Here is a 9,306-nt window from a genome sequence, read left to right on the forward strand (position 1 = left end):
CGATAACTATAAATGAGTTTCGTTATTGGAGCCCAGAAAACAGTTTTGGGGTAGGAAGTCGGGAAATATAAGCGGCTGAGTACGACAGTCTGGTTGGTTCCAAAACGTCATCGGAGCCTGGGAAGATTATATCAGGTTAGGGTCGCTGTGACTTCATATTCCCCAGCAGGTAGCCGCCGCAGAGGATCAGTGGGACCTCATGAAGGGCTCTCCTCACACGTATGTAGGTCACGACTATAGCTATGCCTACACCTTGTAAGGAAAAAGTAATATCGTTTCCGTTATCTTTTACTGCTTGGGTTTGTTGTGGCCTCTTAAAATTTAACTGGTTTCCCGGCAATAAGGTTTTGGTTGCTGCCGTGGTTAAGTCTTTTTTCGCCCTGTGTTTATCGAGGGTGCATGAGCGTCTGGAGGCCCCGCAGGTGTGGAAGGTGTGCCCGTCCAGGTGAGGCGTGCCCAGGGGGGTGTGACCTGCCTCCTGATGAAAGGTGCTGAAGGGTGGGGCCAGGTGGGGTTTTTATGCAGCAGTGGTAGTTTCAGTGGTGGGTATAGCAGTAGTAATGGTAGTAGTCGTGGTATGTGCAGTAGTGTAAGTAGTAGTTGTTGTTGTTGTTGGTGGTGGTGGTGGTGATTGTGGTGGTGTCTGTTTTGCCGATGCTATTGTTGTTATTGTGCGTGAAGGTTAAAGAGTCATAAAAGCCGTGTTAGAGATGGCAGTAATATTTGGCCGTTGTGTGAAGGCCCAGGTTAGGAGATATTAAGGTCGGTATTATAAAACACGTTGGCTTCTCACATCAGCCAAAGAGGGAGTCAGTCGGGTTCTAATGAGTGTTTCTTCAGGTTCACAGTCCAGGAGAAGGTTCACACTACCACCAGGGTCATAAAACTACTCCTGGAAATGCCCACGACTCCTACGAAAGCCTTGTCAGATATGTGTTCTTGAGCGGCGAAATGTCTTAAAATACGACCCTATAAGCGTCTCCGTCTATGTTTTATTATATTGTTTTTCTCACTAGGTACTTGCGTGCACTTTTTCTCTCTTAATATCTAGTTAACATTCGCTTGTCCTTCCGCAGCCTCAGAGCACGCGCGGCGCTGTGCTCAGGTGCTTAAAGACGCCCCACAGGTGTGCATTATCCATTCACCCGTTCATTCCACACCTCATTTCGGCTTGTAAATGGGCGATGAGCAGCGATTACAAAACTAGTTAAGAAATGTCTCCATCTGTCACTCAGTACCAAAAGTATAAAAACAATATATATTTCCACTTACGTTCTCATAACATTTCGAGAGCCATGACTCGGTCGTTTCACGGGTGAGAAAGTTTTTGGACAAAATTCAGTCACACAGTTATTTTCCTAACGGATTACACGAGTGAGCGAAAACTTGTGTGTTTTTACAACAGGAAATTAGGTTAGAAAATCATGCGATTGTGGAGAGTGTGTTTTCCTGTGTTACCCGGCAGACGAGGGCACACACACACACACACACACGCACACGCACACGCACACGCACACACACACACACACACACACACACACACACACACACACACACACACACACACACACACACACACACACACACACACAGTAGAATATAAATGAAGAAAAAATATTCTGGTGTATAGCATTGGTCACATTCCTCGTGTATTGCAGTTCAAACATGCGGGCAAAAAGGCGACGCTGTGTAGTACCCGAAGCCGAGGAGAAAACTGCCGTCCGCTTGTAGGGAAAAAAAATCTTCGGGCGCCGTGACGTCTCTGTCGATGTGTTGAGCATTTTCGTTCCTCGCGACGCCGCTCCTCGGGCTTATCGCCGTGATCTGAGTGGCAGATTCCCGCCTTTTCTGGACGGCTCTCGGGAAAAAGGTATTTGTCTTGTTATCGAACATGACAGTGACGGAATACTTTTGTCGGAAATATTAAATGTTTCTTCCACCCTTATCGACACTGAGGTCTCGGCCCCTGCCAAGGCGCGGTAAGCATCAGCGTCAGCGGCGGCAGTACCTCCCCAAGCGTCGGGCACCGGCAGGCGGCAACGCTTGCTTTCTCCCGGCGCTGCTTCCTTTACCAGCGTTACTTTTTCCTGCGTGGCGGAGATCAAGCGAGATTATGAGCGATCTGTGCTCCAGCCGTCCTCCTCTTGGCTGCCGCGTCGCCAACTAGCCGTGAAGAAGTAGTCCAACACGGGATGCCAGTTGCTGGTGGAGGTCAAGTTATCGCTGGTGTTTGTTGAATAATATTTACTTTACTGGCTGTGACCATGTTTGTAGAGTCAGGAAAAAGATCTGTTCCGAATATATGAGGAGAAATGTTAAGTGTCCAAGACATGACTCAGACAGGAGAGTCCATTTGTGTGTGTGGGGGGGGAGGGGGGACACACACACACACACACACACACACACACACACACACACACACACACACACACACATACACAGACACCTGAAGAGCTATATACCAGGGTGTGGAAGGGCGTCGTGGCATGAAGCAGGGACAGGAGAGGGTTGTGGGGCGGGGGTCGTTCGGGCATACAAGCAGCATACATCGGTGGTCCGGCCTGGCCTTGACCCCCGCAGCCCCCCGCACCACACACCGCGGGGAGACGGAGTGAACAACATAAATTGCGGCATTACCAGCATTCTTTCCGTCCGCTGCCGGTGTCGCGGGATTAATTGTTCCCTCCGCCGCTCGCAACTCCCGCCCACCACTCTGAAAGTACCATAATTAGCTAACAAATGAGGCAATTAGCGAAGGAAGAGCCATATATCCAGCGCTGATACGATCACTGCATTGGGACAGAGGTGACCGGAGGAGCCAGGGAGGGTGACGCGCAGGAAGGGAAGAGGCAAGGAGGAGGAGGAGGAGGAGGAGGAGGAGGAGGTAGAAGAAGAAGATGATGAAAAAGGAGGAGGAATAAGCATAAGAAGAAAGAGAAGAAAACGAGGGGGAGGTGAAGAAGCAGGAGGAGGAGGACGAGGAGGAGGAAGGAAGAAGAAAAAAAAAGAAAATAAGAAAAAGAAAAAAAAAAGAAAAAGAAACATGGAAATATGGAAGTGCAGGCAACAAAAACCCTGGCGTAAAATGAGGTTGCCTGAAGGAGGAAGAGGAGGAGGAGGAGATAGTGGCGGAGGGGGAAAGAAGAAGGGTGGTCGTGGTAGCCAAGGAAGGGGGAAGGAAGGAGCTGAGGAGGAGGGAAGGGGAGGGAAAGGAGCCAACCAGAGGAGGAGGAGGAGGAGGAGGAGGAGGAAAGAAGAAGGGGGTAGTGTTGACCAAGGAAGGGGGAAGGAAGGAGCTGAGGAGGAGGGAAGGGGAGGGAAAGGAGGCAACCAGAGGAGGAGGAGGAGGAGGAGGAGAAGGAGGAGGAGGAGATAGTGGCGGAGGAGTAAACAAGATGGGGGGTAGTGGTGGCAAAGCAAGGGGGCAGGAAGGATCGGAGGAGAAGGGAAGGGGAGGGAAAGGAGGCAACCAGAGGAGGAGGAGGAGGAGGAGGAGACGGAGAAGGAGCAGGCGGAGGAGGAGATCGTGGCGGAGGCGTAAAGAAGATGGGGGGGTGGTGGCAAAGGAAGGGGAAGGAAGGAGCTGAGGAGGAGGGAAGGGGAGGGAAAGGAGGCAACCAGAGGAGGAGGAGGAGGAGGAGGAGAAGGAGAAGGAGGAGGAGGAGGAGGAGATAGTGGCGGAGGAGAAAAGAAGATGGGGGGGTAGTGGTGGCAAAGATAGGGGGATGGACGGAGCTGAGGAGGTGGGAAGGGGAGGAAGAGGAGGAGGAGGAGGAGGAGGAGAAGGAGAAGGAGGAGGAGGAGATAGTGGCGGAGGAGTAAAGAAGATGGGGGGGGGTAGTGGGGGCAAAGAAAGGGGGAAGGAAGGAGCTGAGGAGGAGGGAAGGGGAGGGAAAGGAGGCAACCAGAGGAGGAGGAGGAGGAGGAGGAGAAGGAGAAGGAGGAGGAGGAGATAGTGACGGAGGGGTAAAGAAGATGGGGGGGGGTAGTGGTGGCACAGAAAGGGGGAAGGAAGGAGCTGAGGAGGAGGGAAGGGGAGGGAAAGGAGGCAACCAGAGGAGGAGGAGGAGGAGGAGGAGAAGGAGAAGGAGGAGGAGATAGTGGCGGAGGGTAAAGAAGATGGGGGGGTAGTGGGGGCAAAGAAAGGGGAAGGAAGGAGCTGAGGAGGAAGGGGAGGAAAGGAGGTAACCAGAGGAGGAGGAGGAGGAGGAGAAGGAGAAAGAGGAGGAGGAGATAGTGACGGAGGGGTAAAGAAGATGGGGGGGGGTAGTGGGGGCAAAGAAAGGGGGAAGGAAGGAGCTGAGGAGGAGGGAAGGGGAGGGAAAGGAGGCAACCAGAGGAGGAGGAGGAGGAGGAGAAGGAGGAGGAGGAGATAGTGACGGAGGGTTAAAGAAGATGGGGGGGGGGGTAGTGGTGGCAAAGAAAGGGGGACGGAAGGAGCTGAGGAGGAGGGAAGGAGGAAAGGAGGCAACCAGAGGAGGAGGAGGAGGAGAAGGAGAAGGAGGAGGAGGAGATAGTGGCGGAGGGGTAAAGAAGATGGGGGGGGGGGGTAGTGGTGGCAAAGAAAGGGGGAAGGAAGGAGCTGAGGAGGAGGGAAGGGGAGGGAAAGGAGGCAACCAGAGGAGGAGGAGGAGGAGATAGTGGCGGAGGGGTAAAGAAGATGGGGGGGGGGGGTAGTGGTGGCAAAGAAAGGGGGAAGGAAGGAGCTGAGGAGGAGGGAAGGGGAGGGAAAGGAGGCAACCAGAGGAGAAGGAGGAGGAGGAGGAGGAGGAGGGGTAGCCACGACGGGGCCCTCGACGGATAAAGATGGCAGGCTGGTTGACTGTCTAGTTATCTGGGCTGTTGACGAGCTTAATGACTGTCTGTCCGGGTGACTGAGAGACTTGCCCTCTTTCTGGCTGGCTAATTGGTCCGGTGACTGGTTGCCTAGGATGACAGGAGCACCGCCAGCGTCCTTCAGGCCCGTAAAGCAACAGACCCCTTCCCCTTCCCCGCCCGACGCCTCTCCATCCATCTGTCCCCGCGAGAGGAGGAGGAAGCTGGGGGTTAGAGGGGAGGAGAGGTGGGGAGGATGCATGGTACGGTCTGAACTGATGAAGTCACCTGTATATACTTAGCAGGAAGGTGTAGCTACCGGGTCAGGTGAAGCACATTAGCGGCTATGCATCAGGGGGAAGATGTTATCGGGTCCGAACGCGTCGCCTCCCCGTCAGGTGCTTTTTCCTTCTTCCCACGGTCCCTCGCGAAGCTGCCGGCGGTGGGGACTCTTGGCTACTTGCCCCGCGGTGCCAATTAAATCGAGTGGCACTAAGCGAGTTGCCTTATTTATATGTTATTGCCATTTATTTGGGGATTTGAGTACGAACTGGCGGACTCGTAGAAGGTTCGATGCGAGGTGATTCTCTTTTTGTGAAGGAAGTTGTAAAAGTTTAAGTGTGCTTTGCGTGTGCGTGTGTGTGTGTGTGTGTGTGTGTGTAGAGAGAGACAGAGAGACACAGAGAACCAAAGAGAGACAGAGAAACAGATAGAATGAATTTAAACGATAGAACAGGATGAGATAGACGGTAGACAAAAGAAGAAGAGATGAACCAGGAGCAGCAAGGAGGGAGGGAGGGAGGGAGGGAGAAATAAGCAGCACATCAGCGGGGCTCCTCAACTCGTCCCACCCACACTGATCCACTTGTCTCAGCTCCAGGCACATCAACGGTCCGCGCGGGATGTGACAGCGGCAGGGTTACGGAAGGGACATGACACCACTGACCGGGCAAGGAGCAGCGGCGGCAGGGAACATTACTGAGGCACAAGGATGACAGACCGCCGAGGGAAGGAGAGGGAGAGTGAGAGGGGAAGAATGAGAACTGTAATATATTAACCGAGGGAGTATAGCACAGAGGTAGGGACTGTGGGAGGGACATGATAGCTACTGAGGGAGATCAGGATAGCTGCGGTGAGCATTACTGAGGGACGAGGATGACAGACAGTAGCCGAGGGAGGAAGAAAGAGAGAGAAAGAGTGTGAGGGGAAGAATAACAACACCCTTAACATATAAAACAAGGGAGTAGACTGAGGTCGGGACTGTAGGAGGGACATGACAGTTACCAAGGGAAGAAGTATGACAATTACCCTGGCACATTGACAAAAGAAGCAACATGGGCCAGGGATTGTGTTCGGAGCATGACAAGAGGGAGTGGCGGGGGGAGGAGCGGCTGGGGACGGAACACGACAACACGACACAGTGACGGAGGGAGTAACTATGATAGGAATGATAGTCGGAGGTTAACAGAAGGGAGCATGGCGCTGGAGCTTAAAAGGGCTATTACTCTGGGCAAATTTTCTGTGGATCTTCTTCAGTCAAACCACGATTTCCGCTAGCGTGGTTCTCATTTGCTTCTTGTTATTGCTGCTGATGATGATGGTGAGTAATACCGTCGTCCTTTGGTGAGATCTACCGTAGCTTTGGAAGATCGTGGACACGTCAGAAAACCACGGATATATGAGAACCACGCCAGCGGAAATCGTGGTTTGACTGAAGATCCACGGAAAATTTGCCCAGTGTAACAGCCCCTTAAGCCCTTGGATGCGGATTTCGTACAAGAAGACATCACCAAGCTACAGGAGTGGAACAAAAAGTGGCTGTTCCAATTTAGTGAAGAAAAATGTGAAGTCATGCATCTTGGGAGGGGAAATCCAGCATATCAGTACCACATGGGAAACACACCACTGCCCACCACAGAGGGACAGACAGACCTGGGAGCATATATTACCAGGCTACCAGTGAAGGCGAAATCCGTGCCAATCGCAGCGGACGGGTTAAGGCGGCGGGGTCCGTGGAGCTGAGTGTGGCAGGAGACAAAGGAGTAGACGGTATGCAGAATCTCGGAGCACAGAAGCCCTTCCTCCAGCACATCCAGGGCATCACCGGGTCACTGGAGAGGAAGGGGCAAGGGACCGTAGTGAACCCTGAACCCTGAGCCCTGCTGGGTCGCTTTAGCCCTGTTGAATGTCCCACGTGACGCAGTGAAGTGTGTGCTCGCTCCCCGCCGCCACAGGCAATGCCCGGCCCTCGCACGTCACTCCGATTCCCATGTTAATATTTTACACGAAGCTTACGATGAACCCGCCTCAGCATTTCTAGGAGACTTGCAGCGAACATGAAACTTGTATAAAGCGTACTTATCGATATCCCTTCACTTAGCGTCACGTGATCCAGTCATACTCCCGGGTAATTCCTGCCCGGGTAGCACAGGAGCCGTGGCCTCGCCGGGGCGGGCAACCTGCGCCGGCTCCTCGTATCCAGTTACGATATTTTTCTTACCTGTCAGAATAATTACTGGCCAAGAAACATTTTTTGCTACTTTTTACCAATTTATCATTCTCGTCTCAGACACCAGGGTTATAAGAACTTGCGTCTGGCAATGGCGACGTGTCTGGAGAAAACATGGATATAATTCTCGGGAAATGGTGGGTTTACGTTTAAGGCAGTTTCGTCATACCTAAAATTAGCAGCTGAAGAAAAAGGTAGTTTTTGGGTCGTAAAAAAAGGGCAGTCCTTGGGTTGGCCTGATCCTCACCATATATGTGAAACAGTTACCCGCCTGCTGGGTGTTACGAGCACGGGGAAGGGGAAGGGACGGCTTGGCACAGCTTAATCCCGCCAAAGCAAGATGTTCTCACGCTTACACCGAGAGAGTGAGGTGCAGCACGACGCTGGTGGGAAGGACAGGAACAGAGGAAAAGGTGAAGTGATGACATCAACTGTTACCAACCCACCGCCTGCCTTCTTCCATTCCTCCCTCCTATAAGTTAATCGCTAATTACTTGCTGAAAGCAAAAACTGTCGAGCATAGTAATAACTCATGAAGTCTGGAGTCTCAAACCTGAGGCGGAGGGGGACACTGAGGTGTTGTCGCGGGTCTCGCGGCCGAGGGTGACGGGCGGCTGCCGCAATTAACGTGGCGAGGAATGGCTGTGAGCCCGTCGGAGGTGCGCTGCGCATGGCTGGGCGGCCCCTCGCAGCTGCCTGCCCCGGGGGTGACGTGCCATTGGTAGTGCGCCATTAAAGAGTTTTATTGAAGTAATGTCGCTGTAATGGCCTTTTAATATGAAGTAGCTGTTGGTCTTGTATCAAGTCATCGCCTGTTAAGCTGATTTTATTATTAGATTGATATTCCTTTTCATGTTTGCGTGTAGTTTTGTATATATTTTGGCCTATTATTTTTTGTCGTCCGTCAGCCTGAGGCCCGTGCACGGCCGGCCGAGGCTGTGCACGACCACTCCCCGGTGTTGCGTGTCAAGGTGTTGCGTCACCCGCGTCTTGTGTTACCCGCGGTTCATCCTCCTGTCGCAACGTTACCCCGCCGCCTTTTTACAGCGTTAATGACTGTCACCTCCCTCCAGCGTTACGTTACAGGGTGTTTTCTCTTCCTGCTCTGCATACCTGTCGATTTGCAACATACCTGTTTCGTCACTGATTACTTCATAAGTCTGGCGCAACGCGGGGCAGCGCAGGGCAGCGGTCAGCTATCACAGACCCTTCAATTCTTTCCTCTCTCCGCTCACGCCTCCCTCCCTATACTCGCTAAAGTTTTTCTGGCATTCTAAAGTTTTGTCTCGATTCTGAGCTGCCAGGAACCGCGACGGAGATCAATGACAGACATCCACGTGGTCCCAGTGACTCTTTAAGGTGTGTGTGTCTCTCGGTTGAGTCTCGAAAAAACAGCGAATCTGTAATCATTCCAGACAAAAACCGCACTACCTGGACTGGGGCCACGGTCACTCCGCCGGGAGATTAATCTAGATGATATTATGATGAGTCTCACCGGACCAGCCCACCCCAGCCTCGTCGACCCGTCCAGGCCCACCGCTGCGCCTCGAGGCAGGACTCACCCTTCTCCAGCCTGTCCCGCCATGCCCAAATCCATCTTGGGGGCCTCTCAGTACTCCTTAGCATCTCCCAGCACAGCGTCTCCAGCACGCCCCACTAACCTTAGCACTCCTCGGCTCCTCCTGCTCCTCAGCTTATCCGTTCTCTCACCACGTATCAGTTTCCTCCATCACTTCACCAGCAGCAAGTGTCAGCATATATCAGCACTTCTCAGCACGCTTCAGCACCCCCGGCATATTCCTTCGGTCTCAAAACATGTTCACAAACAAGTCTCAGCATAAGTCAGCACTTCTCAGCACGCTTCAGCACCCCCGGCATATTCCTTCGGTCTCAAAACATGTTCACAAACAAGTCTCAGCATAAATCAGCACTTCTCAGCATGCTTCAGCACCCCCGGCATATTCCTTCGGTCTCAAAACATG

This window comes from Eriocheir sinensis, chromosome 17 (genome assembly GCF_024679095.1).
Source record: "Eriocheir sinensis breed Jianghai 21 chromosome 17, ASM2467909v1, whole genome shotgun sequence".
NCBI lineage: Eukaryota > Metazoa > Arthropoda > Malacostraca > Decapoda > Varunidae > Eriocheir > Eriocheir sinensis.